This window comes from Canis aureus, unplaced genomic scaffold (genome assembly GCF_053574225.1).
Source record: "Canis aureus isolate CA01 unplaced genomic scaffold, VMU_Caureus_v.1.0 ptg000329l_RagTag, whole genome shotgun sequence".
In the NCBI taxonomy this organism is placed as follows: Eukaryota; Metazoa; Chordata; class Mammalia; order Carnivora; family Canidae; genus Canis; species Canis aureus.
The window spans coordinates 13,451-32,383 of record NW_027554557.1 but is presented as its reverse complement, the minus strand read 5'-3'; the positions used below and the strand labels follow the sequence as shown (position 1 = coordinate 32,383).

At 39.2% G+C, this 18,933-nt stretch overlaps 2 pseudogenes; both read right to left on the bottom strand.

Annotated features, from left to right (window-relative positions):
* Window positions 1–971: 971 nt before the first annotated feature.
* Window positions 972–1,926, bottom strand: LOC144310009 (18S ribosomal RNA; annotated as a pseudogene).
* Window positions 1,927–17,648: 15,722 nt separating this feature from the next.
* LOC144310008 (18S ribosomal RNA) lies at window positions 17,649–18,603 on the bottom strand (annotated as a pseudogene).
* Window positions 18,604–18,933: the final 330 nt, after the last annotated feature.

The window sequence follows — 18,933 nt, the reverse complement described above, 5'->3', positions numbered from 1 at the left end:
CCGTTAAACAAGTGTCACTGGGCAGGCAGTGCCTCCAATACTAGAAATGCTGGAGGTGATGTTTTTGGTAAACAGGCGGGGTTTGTGTTTGCCGAGTTCCTTTTACTCCTTTTAATCTTTCCTTAAATGCATGCCTGTGTTGGGTTAACAATAGGGTAGATAAGTATTTCATTTTTGGGTTGATATTATCAGATTGTTAACTATCAGTGGTCTATCCGTTTCTGATATAAGCTTATGCGGGAGAAAATAGTTCTTGTTACTCATACTAGCATTGTTGCTTCTATATTTAAATAGAATGGCCCAGGAGGTATAATTAGGAGTTGATGTAATATGATTGGGATTAAGTTATATTGTTTGTTGAGCTGGAACGCTTTCTCAATTGGTGGCTGCTTTTAAGCCAACTATGGTGATGTTAGTATATACTCTCTAATAAAGGTTGTATCCTGATTCTAAGAAGCTGTACCTTCTTAGACTATATTTTAAATTTACATTAAAATTTTGTTTTTTTTTAGGTAAATTTAAAGTTGAACTAAAATTCTGTTTGTGGGCAACCAGCTATCACCAGGCTCGTTAGGCTTTTCACCTCTACCCACAAATCTTCTCACTATTTTGCTACATAGATGAGTTGATCCTTTTAGATTGTTTATGGGTAGCTCGTCTGGTTTCGGGGAGCTTAGCTTAAGTTCTCTTTGTTAAGTCGTTTCTGGCTAGTTCATTATGCAAAAGGTAAAAGGGGTAATCTTTGCTGTTTAATACTGTTAAGATGTCTTTCATCATTCCCTTACGGTACTATCTCTATCGCTCCAATTAAAATTTCTATCTCCTATACTTTTATTATTTAACTAAATGTTTTACTTTATATGTCTGTGATACTTAAGTTTGGGGTTAGTTGGGCTAGCTTTTGTTCAAAGTGGTCATAAGTAATGAAATCTTCTGGGTGTAGGCCAGACGCTTTAGTTAAGCTACACTTTGATTAATCCAAGCACACCTTCCGGTATGCTTACCTTGTTACGACTTGTCTCCTCTTGTGTCTTAGTTAAGTTAATATGGTTATGGTTGTGTCTTATTACTTGAGGAGGGTGACGGGCGGTGTGTGCGTGCTTCATGGCCCTATTCAATTAAGCTCTCTATTCTTAATTTACTACTAAATCCTCCTTCAGTTTTTAATTTCATAAAAACGTTCGTGGAATGTTCTTGGGTAGAAAATGTAGCCCATTTCTTCCCACCCCATAAGTTACACCTTGACCTAACTTTTTTATGTAAAATGATTGTGCTTACTATTCTACCTTTTGAGGGTTTGCTGAAGATGGCGGTATATAGACTGAATTAGCAAAGGGTGGTGAGGTTTATCGGGGTTTATCGATTATAGAACAGGCTCCTCTAGAGGGATATAAAGCACCGCCAAGTCCTTTGAGTTTTAAGCTATTGCTAGTAGTCCTCTGGCGAATTATTTTGTTGTAAAATTATCTATGTTTAGGGCTAAGCATAGTGGGGTATCTAATCCCAGTTTGGGTCTTAGCTATCGTGTAGTCAGATTATTATAAAGTCACTTTCGTGGTCTATTTTATGGTAACTGTAGCTTTTTACGGCTTAGTTAAGTTTTAACTTTAGTGCAAAGGTATCTTAAACACGCTTTACGCCGTGGGCCTATTAGTTTGGGTTAATCGTATGACCGCGGTGGCTGGCACGAAATTTACCAACCCTTTTTAGTATGGCTTAGTCAAACTTTCGTTTATGGCTTAATTTTTATCACTGCTGTATCCCGTGGGGGTGTGGCTTAGCAAGGTGTTATGAGCTACTTAAGAGTGTGCTTGATACCTGCTCCTTTAGATCACTGCTGATTTTAAGGGCATTCTCACTGGGGCGTGGAGACTTGCATGTGTAAGTCTACTAAGAACTAATAGGAAGGCTAGGACCAAACCTTTGTGTTTATGGAGTCGTGCGACTCATCTTGGCATTTTCAGTGCCTTGCTTTATTAATTAAGCTACATTAACTTATACTGAAATTGTAGTGTGTATAATAAATAAAATACATAGTAAATATGAGAGGAAAAAAAAAGGGATGCTATCTATAGATAGACCACGAGATCGAATGCGTGTAAGACTGTTGTGTTAAGTTAACTAGAGTAGCAATACATTTGTATACAATTTAAATAAGCTTGTGAGTATTGTATGCACTTAGTCCTGTTTTTGGGGTTTGGCAGGACATAAATAAGTGTATAATAGATGACATGAGTTTATGGGGGGTAAGGGGGGTTTGTATAAGTTAACTTAATGTCTTGCGCGTGTACGTACGTGTACACACGTGTACGTACGTGTACACACGTGTACGTACGTGTACACACGTGTACGTACGTGTACACACGTGTACGTACGTGTACACACGTGTACGTACGTGTACACACGTGTACGTACGTGTACGTACGTGTACGTACGTGTACGTACGTGTACACACGTGTACGTACGTGTACACACGTGTACGTACGTGTACACACGTGTACGTACGTGTACACACGTGTACGTACGTGTACACACGTGTGTCCTAGAATTATATGTCCTGAAACCATTGACTGAATAGCACCTTGATTTTATGCGTGAGTTGATAAATGATAATGAATAAGTCCAGCTACAAGTTATTTGACTGCATTAGGGCCGCGACGGGCATATTCCCTGAGAGCAGAAGATAAGTTAGAGTTAGTGCCGTTGCGGTCATAGATGAGTGATAGCAGATTCCCCCCCTAAAAATAAAAGATACCAAATGCATGACACCACAGTTATGTGTGATCATGGGCTGATTAGTCACTAGTCCATCGAGATGTCCCATTTGCGAGAATTAGTAGGATTGGAATAAATAGAGTCATGGCCCTGAGGTAAGAACCAGATGCCAGGTATAGTTTCATGATAGTAACCCCCACATTAGCATGGGCCCGGAGCGAGAAGAGTGACATTACAGGCAAGGATTGATGGTTTCTCGAGGCATGGTGATTAAGCCCTTATTGGACTAAGTGATATGCATCTAGTTACTGTTGAGGATCAATGGGTTGTGGAATTGGACTAGACATGTCCTATGTAAAGATATAATATCATGTACATGCTTATATGCATGGGGCAAGCCATTAATGCACGACGTACATAGGGGAGGGAAAGAAGGATTTTTGGAGATACTGACATAGCACAGTAGAGGTGGTCCAATATATGAATGTAGGGGTGTCAGGGAATAGTTTAAGAAGAATTTCAGCTTTGGGTGCTGATGGTGGAGCAAGAGCTTCTTCCTTGAGTCTTAGGGAGGGCGACTACTCTCCATTTTTGGTTTACAAGACCAAGGTAATGATTATACTACAAAGACTCTTCATTTTAGAAGATTATTTTCGATAACGCTAATTGTTGGCATTAGAATCAATAGGATGGTGAAATATAGAATTGAGGCGACCTGTCCGATAATGATGAAAGGGTGTTCAACTGGCTGTCCTCCAATCCAAGTTAAAGTGAGAAGATCGCGACTAAAAGTCAGAATAGGCATTGGCTGAGGGGTCGGAATATTATACTGCGTTGCTTAGATGTGTGGAGGAATGGAATGAATGCTAAAATTAGGATGGAGAATACTAGGGCGAGTACACCTCCTAATTTATTAGGGATAGATCGTAGGATGGCATAGGCGAATAGGAAGTATCATTCAGGTTTGATATGTGGAGGGGTGTTTAGGGGGTTTGCAGGGGTGTAGTTGTCTGGATCTCCTAATAGGTCTGGTGAAAATAAAACTAGTGATATTAAGACTAGGAGCAGGAGTAGGATTCCTAGGATATCTTTAATTGTGTAGTAGGGGTGAAACGGAATTTTGTCTGAGTCTGATGTGATTCCTGAGGGGTTGTTGGATCCGGTTTCGTGTAGAAATAGGAGGTGTACTATTGCTAGAGCTGCGATGATGAATGGAAAGATAAAATGAAATGCAAAGAATCGTGTTAAGGTTGCTTTGTCTACTGAGAAGCCACCTCAGATTCACTCTACTAAGTTGGTTCCGATATAGGGGATGGCGGAGAGAAGGTTAGTGATTACAGTTGCCCCTCAAAATGATATTTGTCCTCACGGCAGTACATAGCCTATGAATGCTGTGGCTATGGTTGCGAATAGTAGTACAATTCCAATGTTTCATGTTTCTATGAATACATAGGATCCATAGTATAGGCCTCGTCCCACATGTATGAATAGGCAGATGAAGAATATGGAAGCGCCATTTGCATGTATATAGCGGATAATTCAGCCGTAGTTAACGTCTCGACAGATGTGGGTGACCGATGAAAAAGCTGTGGCCGTGTCCGATGTGTAGTGTATAGCTAGAAATAAACCTGTTAGAATCTGTAGAATCAAGCATACTCCTAATAAGGACCCGAAATTCCATCAAGCAGAGATGTTAGATGGCGCTGGGAGGTCAATGAATGAATTGTTGACAATTTTGGCTAGTGGGTGGGTTTTTCGAATGTTGGTCATTAATGTTCTTATAGTTGAAATACAACGATGATTTTTCATGTCATTAGTCATGGTTAAATTCCATGTAGGAATAATGATAACATACATTGTATTTATTTTAAGTATCGTTTTTGTGATGAGTTTTGTGGGTTTTGCCACTAAACCATCTCCTATTTATGGTGGGCTTGTGCTAATTATTAGCGGTGGGATTGGTTGTGCGATTGTTCTGAATTTTGGGGGTTCTTTTTTAGGGCTGATAGTGTTTTTAATTTATTTGGGGGGTATATTAGTAGTATTTGGTTATACAACTGGCTATGGCTACTGAGCAATACCCTGAGGTGTGAGTTTCAAATAAGGCTGTTCTAGCGGCTTTTATTACTGGTCTATTGTCTGAGTTGTTGACTGCTTGCTATATTTTGAAGGATGATGAGGTGGAGGTAGTATTAAAGTTTAATGGAATAGGGGATTGGGTAATTTATGATACGGGGGACTCTGGGTTTTTTAGTGAAGAGGCTATGGGTATTGCGGCTTTATATAGTTATGGAACCTGGTTGGTGATTGTTACAGGTTGGTCGCTGTTAACTGGTGTGTTGGTTATCATGGAAGTTACCCGTGGTAATTAAGGATTAGTAGGCTGAGAATTATAGTTAGTATGAACGATAGGAAATAGAGCTTGATGAGACCCTTTTGATTTGAAATAAGGGGTAGAAGATTTTATTTGGAAATACGAGATTGATTTGGGTAGGATGTTTTCTAGTCAGATGGAGTCCAGAAGTATAGATGCTGATTTCTGGCTGATGGTTAAACTTGTTTTAGGTGTGAGGCGGTGCATAATGGTTGGATAATAGCCAAGGAGGGTGGAAAATTTAAAGTAATTAGATGGATAGTTAAATTTGAGTCCTTGTATGGTAAGGTTTAGTTCTAGTGCCAGGATGAAACCCAAGATAGTTACTGCAAGGGCTATCATTTTTAGATAATGAGGCATAGTTATCTGTGGGATGGTGGTGGGTGTGATGCTGTGGGAGATAATGTATCCTGCAAATACACTTCCGATAAGGAGTCGTTTAATAGAGTTAATTAGGAGAGGATTATTCTCGTTGATAAGGATTATAGGGGAGAAGCGGGGCTGGCCTAGTAGAGCGAAGAATATAATTCGGGTGCTGTAGGCAGCGGTTAGGGATGTGGCAACGAGTGTAATTAAGAGGGCTCAGGCGTTGGTATTCGACGTGTTAGCGGACTCGATGATCAGGTCTTTGGAGTAGAATCCTGTAAGGAAAGGTATGCCTGTTAATGCGAGGCTTCCGACAATCAGGGAAGTTGTGGTGAAGGGAAGGACTTTAAATAGGCCACCTATCTTTCGAATGTCTTGTTCATCGTTTAGGCTGTGGATAATTGACCCTGAACATATGAATAACATAGCTTTAAAAAATGCGTGAGTGCAGATGTGTAAGAAGGCTAGGTAAGGCTGGTTAATGCCAATTGTTACTATTATTAGGCCTAGTTGGCTTGAGGTAGAGAACGCTACAATTTTTTTGATATCGTTCTGTGTAAGAGCGCAGATTGCAGTAAATAGTGTAGTAATAGCCCCTAAGCATAAAGTGAGGGTTTGAATAGTTTGATTATGCTCTATTAGTGGATGAAAGCGGATAAGAAGAAATACTCCTGCTACAACTATTGTGCTTGAGTGAAGTAGGGCTGATACAGGAGTGGGGCCTTCTATGGCTGAGGGGAGTCAGGGATGTAAGCCGAATTGAGCAGATTTACCGGTAGCTGCTAATAGTAAGCCAAGTAGCGGCAAATTAAAATTATCGTTTGTTGTAATAAAGATTTGTTGAAGGTCTCATGTGTTTAAGTTCAATAGAAACCATGCTATGGTTATAATGAAGCCTACATCTCCAATACGGTTATAGAGGATAGCTTGTAGGGCAGCTGTATTTGCATCGGTTCGGCCGTATCATCATCCAATAAGTAAAAATGATATAATGCCAACTCCTTCTCAGCCAATGAATAGTTGGAATATGTTGTTTGCGGTGACTAAGACTATTATAGTAATAAGAAATAAGAGAAGATACTTGAAAAATCGGTTAATATAAGGATCGGAGTGTATATATCATATAGAAAACTCTATAATAGACCACGTGACAAAAAGGGCTACGGGCACAAAGATTATTGAGAAGTAGTCTAATTTAAAACTCATGGATAGTTTTATGGTCTGGATTGTTATTCAATGTCAGTTTGAAACAATTGTTTCCTGTCCTGAGTAGATGAATATTATTGTGGGAATTATGCTAATTATGAATGCGTAAGAAGTAGCGGTTTTTACATAGTATGGGTATAGCTTATTTTTGTAGAGTTTAGTAGAGGTTATAATGATGGGCAAAGTAAGAATGACTAGAGCTGTGATTATGCATGAAGTAAATATATTTATTACTTTTATTTGGAGTTGCACCAATTTTTTGGTTCCTAAGACCAATGGATTACTTCTATCCTATAAAAGTTGAAAAAGCCATGTTCTTATACATGGGAGCATGAGTTAGCAGTTCTTGCAGTACTTTTTCGGTAAGCAAAAAGGTTTGAGCTTTTATTATTAGATTCACAATCTAATGTTTTTGTTAAACTATGCTTACAGTAGATGGGACCGAGAATAATTTTAGGGTTAAGGGATAGGAGGAGTAGAGGCAGTAGATGCAAGGTTATTAGGGCATTTTCTCGTGTGAATGACGGTTTGATATTTTTGATATGGTGGGAATATTTACCACGCTGTGTGGTGATTAGTATATAAAGTGAGTATAGGGCAGTGATGGTGATGTTAATTCCTATTAGAATAATAGTAATGTTGGATCATGAGAATGAGGATATCACTACAAATAGTTCTCCGATAAGATTAATTGTTGGAGGAAGAGCCAGATTTGTGAGGCTTGCTAATAACCATCAGGCTGCTATCAGGGGAAGGAGGGTTTGAAGTCCTCGTGCGAGAATCATAGTACGGCTATGGATTCGTTCGTAATTGGAGTTGGCTAAGCAGAATAGCATCGAGGATGTTAAACCATGGGCAATTATTAGGGCTGTTGCACCTATATAACTTCATGGTGTTTGAATAAGAACCGCTACAATAACGAGTGCCATATGACTAACTGAGGAGTATGCAATTAGGGATTTTAGATCTGTTTGACGGAGACAGATAGAGCTTGTTATGATTATGCCTCATAGAGATAATATTATGAAAGGATACGCTATGAAGTTGGTCAGGGGGTTTAGTAGGGTTGTAATTCGTATCATGCCATAGCCTCCTAATTTCAGGAGTACGGCGGCAAGTACCATGGAGCCGGCAATAGGGGCCTCTACGTGTGCTTTTGGTAGTCACAAGTGGAGGCCGTATAGAGGTATCTTTACTATGAATGCTATCATGCATGCCAATCATAAGAAAACATTAGATCAGGAGTTTGGCAGAGGTTGAATTCAGTATTGAATTATGAGAAAATTTAGGGAGCCCATGAAATTGTGGATGTAAAGGAGAGCTACTAGGAGTGGGAGAGATCCTATTAAAGTATAAAATAAGAAGTAGAGCCCTGCGTTTAGTCGTTCAGTTTGATTCCCCCATCGGGTAATAATGATCAGGGTTGGGATTAGTGTTGCCTCAAATAGGATGTAAAAGAAGATAAGTTCAGAGGCGGTGAAAGTTATAATTAGGAACAACTGGAGAAGAATCAGTATTGAAATATATAGTTTTTTTCGAGTTAAGGGTTCTTTTGATAAATGGTGTTGGCTTGCTATAAGTATAAGGGGTAGAAGTCATGTTGTAAGTGCTAGTAGCGGTGCTGATAGGGAGTCAGAGAAAAATATTAAGGAGGGGTTCAATGTATTATCATTTGGTTGATTCAGGTAGAATAAGCTGATTAAGCTGATTAGCAAACCATATGTTGTCGTGTTAATTCAGATTATGTTAGGCTTTGATACTCATGTAAGGGGGATCAGTATGATAGTGGGGATGATAATTTTTAGCATTGTAAGAGGTTTAGGTTTTGTACGTAATCAGTCCGTAGGTGTTAGATACTATAACTAGTAGAGATAGTCCTAATGCTGCTTCGCAGGCAGCAAATACTAGTAGTACGATTGGTATCATGCTGGCTAATGTAAGGTGGTTGTTGAGAATAGTTACAGATATTATTACAAATAGTGATAATATTATGCCCTCTAAGCATAGTAGCGATGATATTAGGTGTGATCGATAAACAAGTATACCTATTAGAGAAAGAATGAATGCCAGAAAGATATTAATATATACTATGGACATATGATAATTATGAGATAAATCATAATCTAATGAGTCGAAATCATTTGTTTTGGCTTAAACTAATTATCATATTCGGTTCATTCTAGCCCCTTTTCGGTTCATTCGTACGCTAGGCTTGCAGCTAGGAGGGAGATTAGTAGGAGTGCTATGATAAGTATTGTTGTCAACTTGTTGGTTTGTGACGCTCAGGGAAGTGGGAGTAGGAGTGCGATTTCTAGGTCGAAAAGCAGGAATGTGATGGCAACTAGGAAGAATTTTATAGAGAAAGGTAGGCGAGCAGATCCCATGGGGTCAAAACCACATTCGTAGGGGCTTGTCTTGTCTGTATAAATATTTAGTTGGGGAAGTCAGAATGCGATTAGTACAAGTAAGGACGCTAGGGTTACATTAGTTATCAAGGTTAGTATTACGTTTATTACTTCTTTCCAGGTTGATCTGGAGCTAACTGATTGGAAGTCAATTGTACTAGTTATACTAAAGAAATAGGATCCTCATCAATAAATAGATACATATAAGAATAGTCAGACTACATCAACAAAGTGTCAATATCATGCAGCGGCTTCAAATCCGAAGTGGTGGTTTGATGTGAAGTGGTAGTATAGTTGTCGGAGAAAGCACACGATAAGGAATGTGGAGCCAATAATTACATGTAGTCCGTGAAACCCAGTAGCTATAAAAAAGGTAGATCCGTACACTCCGTCGGAGATTGTAAAAGATGTCTCGTAGTATTCGGAGGCCTGTAATAGTGTAAAATATACGCCTAAGGAGATTGTAATAAATAGGCCTTGAAGTATGTGTTTACGATTGCCTTCTATTAAACTATGATGGGCTCAAGTAATAGATACTCCGGAGGCTAGGAGGACTGAGGTGTTGAGTAGAGGAACTTCTAGTGGGTTAAGAGGAATAATGCCGGTGGGAGGTCAGCAACCTCCAAGTTCAGGAGTAGGGGCTAGGCTGGAATGGTAAAAGGCTCAAAAGAAGCCTGCAAAGAAAAATACTTCTGATACAATAAAAAGAACTATTCCGTACCGTAGTCCTTTTTGTACAATAGGGGTGTGATGTCCTTGGAATGTGCCTTCTCGGATCACATCTCGTCATCACTGGTATATGGTTAGCAGGTTGGTTGTGAATCCTAATGTAAGTAGGGATATTGAGTTATAGTGAAATCATATGATAAGACCCGATGTTATAAGAAGGGCAGAAAGGGCTCCTGTTAGCGGTCATGGGCTTGGGTTAACATATATGGTAAGCGTGAGTTTGGTGGGTCATTAGGTGTTGTCATGTAAGTATAGACTTACTAGTAAGGTAAAGACATAGGCTTGAATTAAGGCAACAGCAAACTCTAGAATCGTAAATAGAATTAAAATAATAAAAGTGATGAAAGCTGTGGTCGCGCTAATATTAATAAGAGCTAAGGTAGCCCCTCCAATCAAATGGATTAGGAGGTGTCCTGCAGTAATATTGGCGGTTAATCGAACGGCTAGAGCTATGGGTTGAATGAATAGACTAATAGTTTCGATGATTACTAGTATTGGAATTAGGGGAAGAGGGGTGCCTTGGGGTAGAAAGTGTGCCAAGGATGCTTTGGTCTTATAGCGGAAACCGGTAATTACTGTCCCTGCTCATAGGGGGATTGCTATTCCGAGGTTTATAGAGAGTTGTGTCGTGGGCGTAAATGAGTGGGGTAGTAGTCCAAGTAGGTTAGTTGAACCAATGAATAGAATTAGTGATATAAGTATGAGAGCTCAGGTTCGTCCCTTTTGATTATGAATTGCTAGTATTTGTTTTGATGTTAATTGAATTAATCATTGCTGAATGGAGATTAACCGATTATTGATTAGGCGATTGGGTGCTGGGAATAAAATGGAAGGGAATATGACGATCAGTACTACAATAGGGAGACCTATTATTGAGGGGGCAGCGAAAGAGGCGAATAAATTTTCGTTCATTTGTTTTCTCAAGGATTATGTTGACTAGTGATTTTAGTAGACTTGGTTATTGGGTTTTCCGGGTAGTGGTGATTTGAAATTTTTAGTTGGAATAGAATGAAGAGGGTGAGAAATATTGAAAAGATTATAATAAATCAGGTGGATGTGTCTAGCTGTGGCATTTCATTAAGGGGAGGTTAAAACTCCCAGTCTTTAACTTAAAAGGTTAATGCTTTATAGCTTCTTAATGAGTAAGTCTAGTCTAGGTTATACTATTAAGGCAGATCAGGTTTCAAAATAAGATAGGGGGACTATTTCAAGAACAATGGGTATAAAGCTATGGTTAGATCCGCAGATTTCAGAGCACTGGCCATAATACAGTCCCGGTCGTATGGCTATAAGGGTGGTTTGGTTTAGTCGTCCTGGAATAGCGTCAGTTTTTAGACCTAGTGATGGAACAGCTCATGAATGCAAAACGTCTTCTGAAGAAATAAGTATTCGGATGGTTATTTCTATTGGGAGGACAACTCGGTTGTCTACTTCTAATAGTCGGAGTTCTCCTGGCTTTAATTCTTGTGTTGGGATTATGTAGGAGTCAAAGTTTAAGTCTTCATAATCAGTATATTCATAGCTTCAGTATCATTGGTGGCCTATTGTTTTCACGGTTAAAGAGGGGTTATTGATTTCGTCTATTATATAAAGGATTCGGAGGGAAGGTAGAGCGATTAGGATTAGGATAATGGCGGGTAGGATAGTTCATACTGTTTCTACTTCCTGTGCGTCTATTGTGCTTGTATGAGTTAATTTTGTAGTCAATATTAGGGAAATGATGTAGAGAACTAAAGAACTGATTAAGAATACAATTATTAGTGTATGGTCATGAAAATGAAGTAGCTCCTCTATAATAGGGGAGGTTGCGTCCTGTAATCCGAGTTGAAATGGGTACGCCATAGAGGTATATAGGGGTTTCACCTATAATTTAACCTTGACAAAGTTATGTAATATTTTACTAATACCTCCTGATTGAGAAAGACATAGTGGTTATGACATTGGCTTGAAACCAATTTTAGGGGGTTCGATTCCTTCCTTTCTTATTTTTGGATTACATATGTAGGTTCTTCGAACGTGTGATATGGAGGGGGACATCCATGTAGTCATTCAATATTAGTTGTAGTAAGTTCTACTATAGCAACTTCTCGTTTGGATGCAAAGGCCTCTCAGATTATAAAAATTATAAGCATCACCGCTGTAAGCGAGATAAACGATCCTATAGAGGAGACGGTATTTCAGGTGGTATATGCATCTGGATAGTCAGAGTACCGACGAGGTATTCCGGATAAACCTAGGAAATGCTGAGGGAAGAAAGTTATATTTACTCCCACAAATATAATTGTAAAGTGAATCTTTGCTCAAGTATCGTTAAGAGTATAACCTGAGAATAAGGGGAATCAGTGGGCAAATCCTCCCATAATGGCAAAAACTGCTCCCATTGAGAGCACATAGTGAAAATGAGCTACAACATAATACGTATCATGAAGAACGATGTCTAAGGACGAATTAGCTAGGACAATGCCTGTTAGCCCGCCTACTGTGAATAAGAAAATAAACCCTAAAGCTCATAGCATAGCTGGAGATCATTTAATATTGCCTCCGTGAAGTGTTGCCAGTCAACTAAATACTTTTACTCCTGTTGGAATAGCGATAATTATAGTGGCGGATGTGAAGTATGCTCGTGTGTCTACGTCTATTCCTACAGTAAACATATGGTGAGCTCATACGATAAAGCCTAAAAACCCAATAGATATTATTGCCCATACTATTCCTATATAGCCGAAAGGCTCTTTTTTCCCTGAGTAGTAAGTGACAATGTGAGAAATTATTCCGAACCCTGGCAGGATAAGAATGTAAACTTCAGGATGTCCGAAGAATCAGAATAAGTGTTGATATAGGATAGGGTCTCCTCCTCCAGCGGGATCGAAAAATGTCGTATTAAGATTACGGTCTGTTAAAAGTATTGTAATTCCAGCAGCCAGTACAGGCAGGGATAGTAGGAGTAGAACTGCTGTAATTAGTACTGATCATACAAATAGGGGGGTTTGATACTGGGATATTGCAGGGGGTTTTATGTTGATAATAGTAGTAATGAAATTAATTGCCCCTAAAATAGAAGAGACTCCGGCTAAATGTAAGGAGAAAATTGTAAGATCAACGGATGCTCCTGCATGGGCCAGATTGCCAGCCAGTGGGGGGTAAACGGTCCACCCCGTTCCTGCACCTGCTTCTACCATAGAAGATGCTAATAGTAGAAGAAAAGATGGAGGAAGAAGTCAGAAGCTCATGTTATTTATTCGGGGGAATGCCATGTCCGGAGCACCAATTATTAATGGCACTAGTCAGTTTCCAAAGCCCCCAATTATAATGGGCATGACTATGAAGAAGATTATTACGAAAGCATGGGCGGTTACGACGACGTTATAAATTTGATCGTCGCCTAGTAAAGTACCGGGCTGACCTAGTTCGGCTCGGATGAGGAGGCTCAAGGCAGTGCCTACTATGCCGGCTCATGCTCCAAATAGTAAGTATAAAGTACCAATATCTTTGTGATTAGTAGAGAACAGTCATCGGTTAATGAACATAGGTAAAATGGCTGATAAAAGCATTAGACTGTAAATCTAAAAATAGAGGTTTAAGTCCTCTTTTTGCCAAGCTCTGTGGTGAATTTTCATATTGAATTGCAAATTCAAAGAAGCAGCCTAGACGCCGCCGGGGCTTCTCCCGCCTTTTTTTTCTACGCGGCGGGAGAAGGTAGATTGAAGCCAGTTACTAGGGTATTTAGCTGTTAACTAAAATTTCGTGAGGTAGAAGCTCACCAATCTAGGGAGGGCTTAGCTTAATTAAAGTGTTTGATTTGCATTCAATTGATGTAAGATAGATTCTTGCAGCCCTTAGAGGTGATTTGGTCAGGGGTTAAGTGTATAGCACTTGCTTAGAGCTTTGAAGGCTCTTGGTCTGGTCTAACCTAAACTCCTAGTCCAAGACTGATAATATAGGTGTTAGCGGGAGTAGTATAGTTGAGATAATGATTAAGGGGGGTAGTAGGGTTGCCTTTTTTGTGTACTCGAATTGTCATTTTATTTTTATGTTATTTGTGGACGGGAATATGGTAAGTGCGGTGCTATATGTGAGTCGCAGGTAGAAATATAAGTTAAGTAGAGCGGTGATGGCTATTAGTGTTGGAATAATAATTATGTTATTTTTTGTTAATTCTTGAATAATTATTCATTTAGGGATGAAGCCAGATAATGGGGGTAGTCCTCCTAGGGATAATATTAAGATTAAGATTATGGAGGTGATTAGGGGAAATTTATTTCATATGTGGGATAAGGATAAGGTTGTGGTGGATGAGTTTAATATGAATAGTATGAAGGTAGATAGTGTTATTAGAATATATAAAGTTAAGTTTAGGATTATTATTGTAGGGTTGTAAATAATGATAGCGGCTATTCAGCCTATGTGGGCAATGGAGGAGTATGCTATGATTTTTCGTAGTTGAGTTTGATTTAGTCCGCCTCAGCCTCCTACTAGAACGGATGCGAGGGCTATTAGTATAAGAAGGTTGGTGTTAATTGATGGGGAGATTTGATATAGGATGGATATAGGTGCGATTTTTTGTCATGTTAGTAGGATTATTCCTGATATAAGTGTTACTCCTTGTGCTACTTCGGGAACTCAGAAGTGGAATGGAGATAGGCCTAGTTTTATTGTTAGGGCGGTGGTTATTATGATGGATGCGATGGGGTTTGAGATTTTTGAGATTACTCATTGGCCGGAGTAAAGAAGGTTAATGGTGACTCCTATTATTAGTAATATTGAGGCAGTAGCTTGTGTAAGAAAATATTTTGTAGAGGCTTCTATGGCTCGTGGATTATACTTTTTTATGAGGATAGGGATGATGGCTAGCATGTTTATTTCGAATCCAATTCAGATCAGTAATCAGTGCGAGCTTAGTATGACGATTATGGTCCCTGCCATGATAGTTGCTATAATAATAGTGAGAATAGGGGGTTTTATTAGTACGGGAAGGGTATAAACCAACATTTTCGGGGTATGGGCCCGATAGCTTAATTTAGCTGACCTTACTGTAGAATATAGTGTAAGTTTGGTAGCACGAAGATCTTTGAATTCTTAAGATTAGGTTCGAAGCCTATTATTCTAGAAATAAGAGGATTTAAACCTCTATTATTTACTCTATCAAAGTAACTCTTTTATCAGACATATTTCTTATGTTTGGGGTGGGATACTCGCGGTAATAATGGGTAAGGCAACATGTCATATGCATAGGGCTAAAGTTAGGGGTAGAAAATTTTTTCACAATAAGTGTATTAATTGATCATAGCGGAATCGAGGGTATGATGCTCGAATTCATAGGAAGCAGATAGTTAGTAAGAGGGTTTTTATAGTGAAGTTAATAGAGTAGAGTTCTGGTATAAATGGGTTGTGGAATGCACCGAAGAATAGAATTGTTGTGAGGATATTTATTATAATGATATTTGCGTACTCTGCTAGAAAGAATAGGGCAAAAGGACCCGCTGCATACTCTACGTTAAATCCAGAAACTAGTTCGGATTCTCCTTCAGTTAAGTCGAAGGGGGCTCGGTTAGTTTCTGCTAGAGTAGAAATGAATCATATCATGGCTAGGGGCCAGGCCGGAAAGATTAGTCATATATGTTCTTGGGTGATAATTAGTGTGGATAGTGTAAATGACCCGTTTATTAGGAGGACTGATAGGAGAATGATTGCTAGTGTTACTTCATATGAGATTGTTTGAGCTACTGCTCGGAGGGCTCCGATTAGAGCGTATTTGGAGTTTGAGGCTCATCCTGACCAAAGGATGGAGTATACGGCGAGACTTGATATTGCTAGTATGAATAGGACTCCTAAGTTTATATTAATGAGTGGGTAGGGCATTGGGAGAGGGATTCATATAGTTAGGGCTAGTGATAGAGCTAGAATGGGGGCTAGAATGAATATTGATATGGAGGATGTAAGTGGTCGTAGAGGTTCTTTTGTGAAGAGTTTTACTGCATCTGCGATTGGTTGAAGGAGGCCGTAGGGGCCTACGATATTAGGCCCTTTTCGAAGTTGTATGTAGCCTAAGACTTTTCGTTCAACGAGGGTGAGGAAGGCTACGGCAAGAAGGATTGGGATGATAAGAGAGATAATGTTGATAAAGAACATTTTGTTAGGGAGAGGAATTGAACCTCTGATAATAAAGGTTTAAGTTTTACGCAGTTACCGGGCTCTGCCACCCTAACAAAGCCCCTTTTCTCGGGCTTATGAGGAGATAAACTGGTTAGATTGAGTTGACTTCATCTATTAGTTTTAAGGCGCCTTTGTGAGGTAGGCCTTACATCCCTTGTCCTTTCGTACTGGGGGAGGTTATATAATAGATAGAAACCGACCTGGATTACTCCGGTCTGAACTCAGATCACGTAGGACTTTAATCGTTGAACAAACGAACCCTTAATAGCTGCTGCACCATTAGGATGTCCTGATCCAACATCGAGGTCGTAAACCCTATTGTCGATATGGACTCTTGAATAGGATTGCGCTGTTATCCCTAGGGTAACTTGTTCCGTTGATCAAAAATTATTGGATCAATAAGTGATGTTATATTTTGACTTGTGGGTCTAAATTTTAATCACTCGGGAGTTTTTTTATATTCCGAGGTCACCCCAACCTAAATTGCTAACCCACAATAATGGTGTAATGTTATGCCTTGTAGGTATTTAGTATCCATAAGTTTGGGTTAGTTAATTAAAGCTCCATAGGGTCTTCTCGTCTTATTGTGGCATTCCCGCCTCTTCACGGGAAGGTCAATTTCACTGATTGGGAATAAGAGACAGTTAAACCCTCGTGTGGCCATTCATACAAGTCCTTATTTAGAGAACAAATGATTATGCTACCTTTGCACGGTCAGGATACCGCGGCCGTTAAACAAGTGTCACTGGGCAGGCAGTGCCTCCAATACTAGAAATGCTGGAGGTGATGTTTTTGGTAAACAGGCGGGGTTTGTGTTTGCCGAGTTCCTTTTACTCCTTTTAATCTTTCCTTAAATGCATGCCTGTGTTGGGTTAACAATAGGGTAGATAAGTATTTCATTTTTGGGTTGATATTATCAGATTGTTAACTATCAGTGGTCTATCCGTTTCTGATATAAGCTTATGCGGGGAGAAAATAGTTCTTGTTACTCATACTAGCATTGTTGCTTCTATATTTAAATAGAATGGCCCAGGAGGTATAATTAGGAGTTGATGTAATATGATTGGGATTAAGTTATATTGTTTGTTGAGCTGGAACGCTTTCTCAATTGGTGGCTGCTTTTAAGCCAACTATGGTGATGTTAGTATATACTCTCTAATAAAGGTTGTATCCTGATTCTAAGAAGCTGTACCTTCTTAGACTATATTTTAAATTTACATTAAAATTTGTGTTTTTTTTAGGTAAATTTAAAGTTGAACTAAAATTCTGTTTGTGGGCAACCAGCTATCACCAGGCTCGTTAGGCTTTTCACCTCTACCCACAAATCTTCTCACTATTTTGCTACATAGATGAGTTGATCCTTTTAGATTGTTTATGGGTAGCTCGTCTGGTTTCGGGGAGCTTAGCTTAAGTTCTCTTTGTTAAGTCGTTTCTGGCTAGTTCATTATGCAAAAGGTAAAAGGGGTAATCTTTGCTGTTTAATACTGTTAAGATGTCTTTCATCATTCCCTTACGGTACTATCTCTATCGCTCCAATTAAAATTTCTATCTCCTATACTTTTATTATTTAACTAAATGTTTTACTTTATATGTCTGTGATACTTAAGTTTGGGGTTAGTTGGGCTAGCTTTTGTTCAAAGTGGTCATAAGTAATGAAATCTTCTGGGTGTAGGCCAGACGCTTTAGTTAAGCTACACTTTGATTAATCCAAGCACACCTTCCGGTATGCTTACCTTGTTACGACTTGTCTCCTCTTGTGTCTTAGTTAAGTTAATATGGTTATGGTTGTGTCTTATTACTTGAGGAGGGTGACGGGCGGTGTGTGCGTGCTTCATGGCCCTATTCAATTAAGCTCTCTATTCTTAATTTACTACTAAATCCTCCTTCAGTTTTTAATTTCATAAAAACGTTCGTGGAATGTTCTTGGGTAGAAAATGTAGCCCATTTCTTCCCACCCCATAAGTTACACCTTGACCTAACTTTTTTATGTAAAATGATTGTGCTTACTATTCTACCTTTTGAGGGTTTGCTGAAGATGGCGGTATATAGACTGAATTAGCAAAGGGTGGTGAGGTTTATCGGGGTTTATCGATTATAGAACAGGCTCCTCTAGAGGGATATAAAGCACCGCCAAGTCCTTTGAGTTTTAAGCTATTGCTAGTAGTCCTCTGGCGAATTATTTTGTTGTAAAATTATCTATGTTTAGGGCTAAGCATAGTGGGGTATCTAATCCCAGTTTGGGTCTTAGCTATCGTGTAGTCAGATTATTATAAAGTCACTTTCGTGGTCTATTTTATGGTAACTGTAGCTTTTTACGGCTTAGTTAAGTTTTAACTTTAGTGCAAAGGTATCTTAAACACGCTTTACGCCGTGGGCCTATTAGTTTGGGTTAATCGTATGACCGCGGTGGCTGGCACGAAATTTACCAACCCTTTTTAGTATGGCTTAGTCAAACTTTCGTTTATGGCTTAATTTTTATCACTGCTGTATCCCGTGGGGGTGTGGCTTAGCAAGGTGTTATGAGCTACTTAAGAGTGTGCTTGATACCTGCTCCTTTAGATCACTGCTGATTTTAAGGGCATTCTCACTGGGGCGTGGAGACTTGCATGTGTAAGTCTACTAAGAACTAATAGGAAGGCTAGGACCAAACCTTTGTGTTTATGGAGTCGTGCGACTCATCTTGGCATTTTCAGTGCCTTGCTTTATTAATTAAGCTACATTAACTTATACTGAAATTGTAGTGTGTATAATAAATAAAATACATAGTAAATATGAGAGGAAAAAAAAAGGGGATGCTATCTATAGATAGACCACGAGATCGAATGCGTGTAAGACTGTTGTGTTAAGTTAACTAGAGTAGCAATACATTTGTATACAATTTAAATAAAGCTTGTGAGTATTGTATGCACTTAGTCCTGTTTTTGGGGTTTGGCAGGACATAAATAAGTGTATAATAGATGACATGAGTTTATGGGGGGTAAGGGG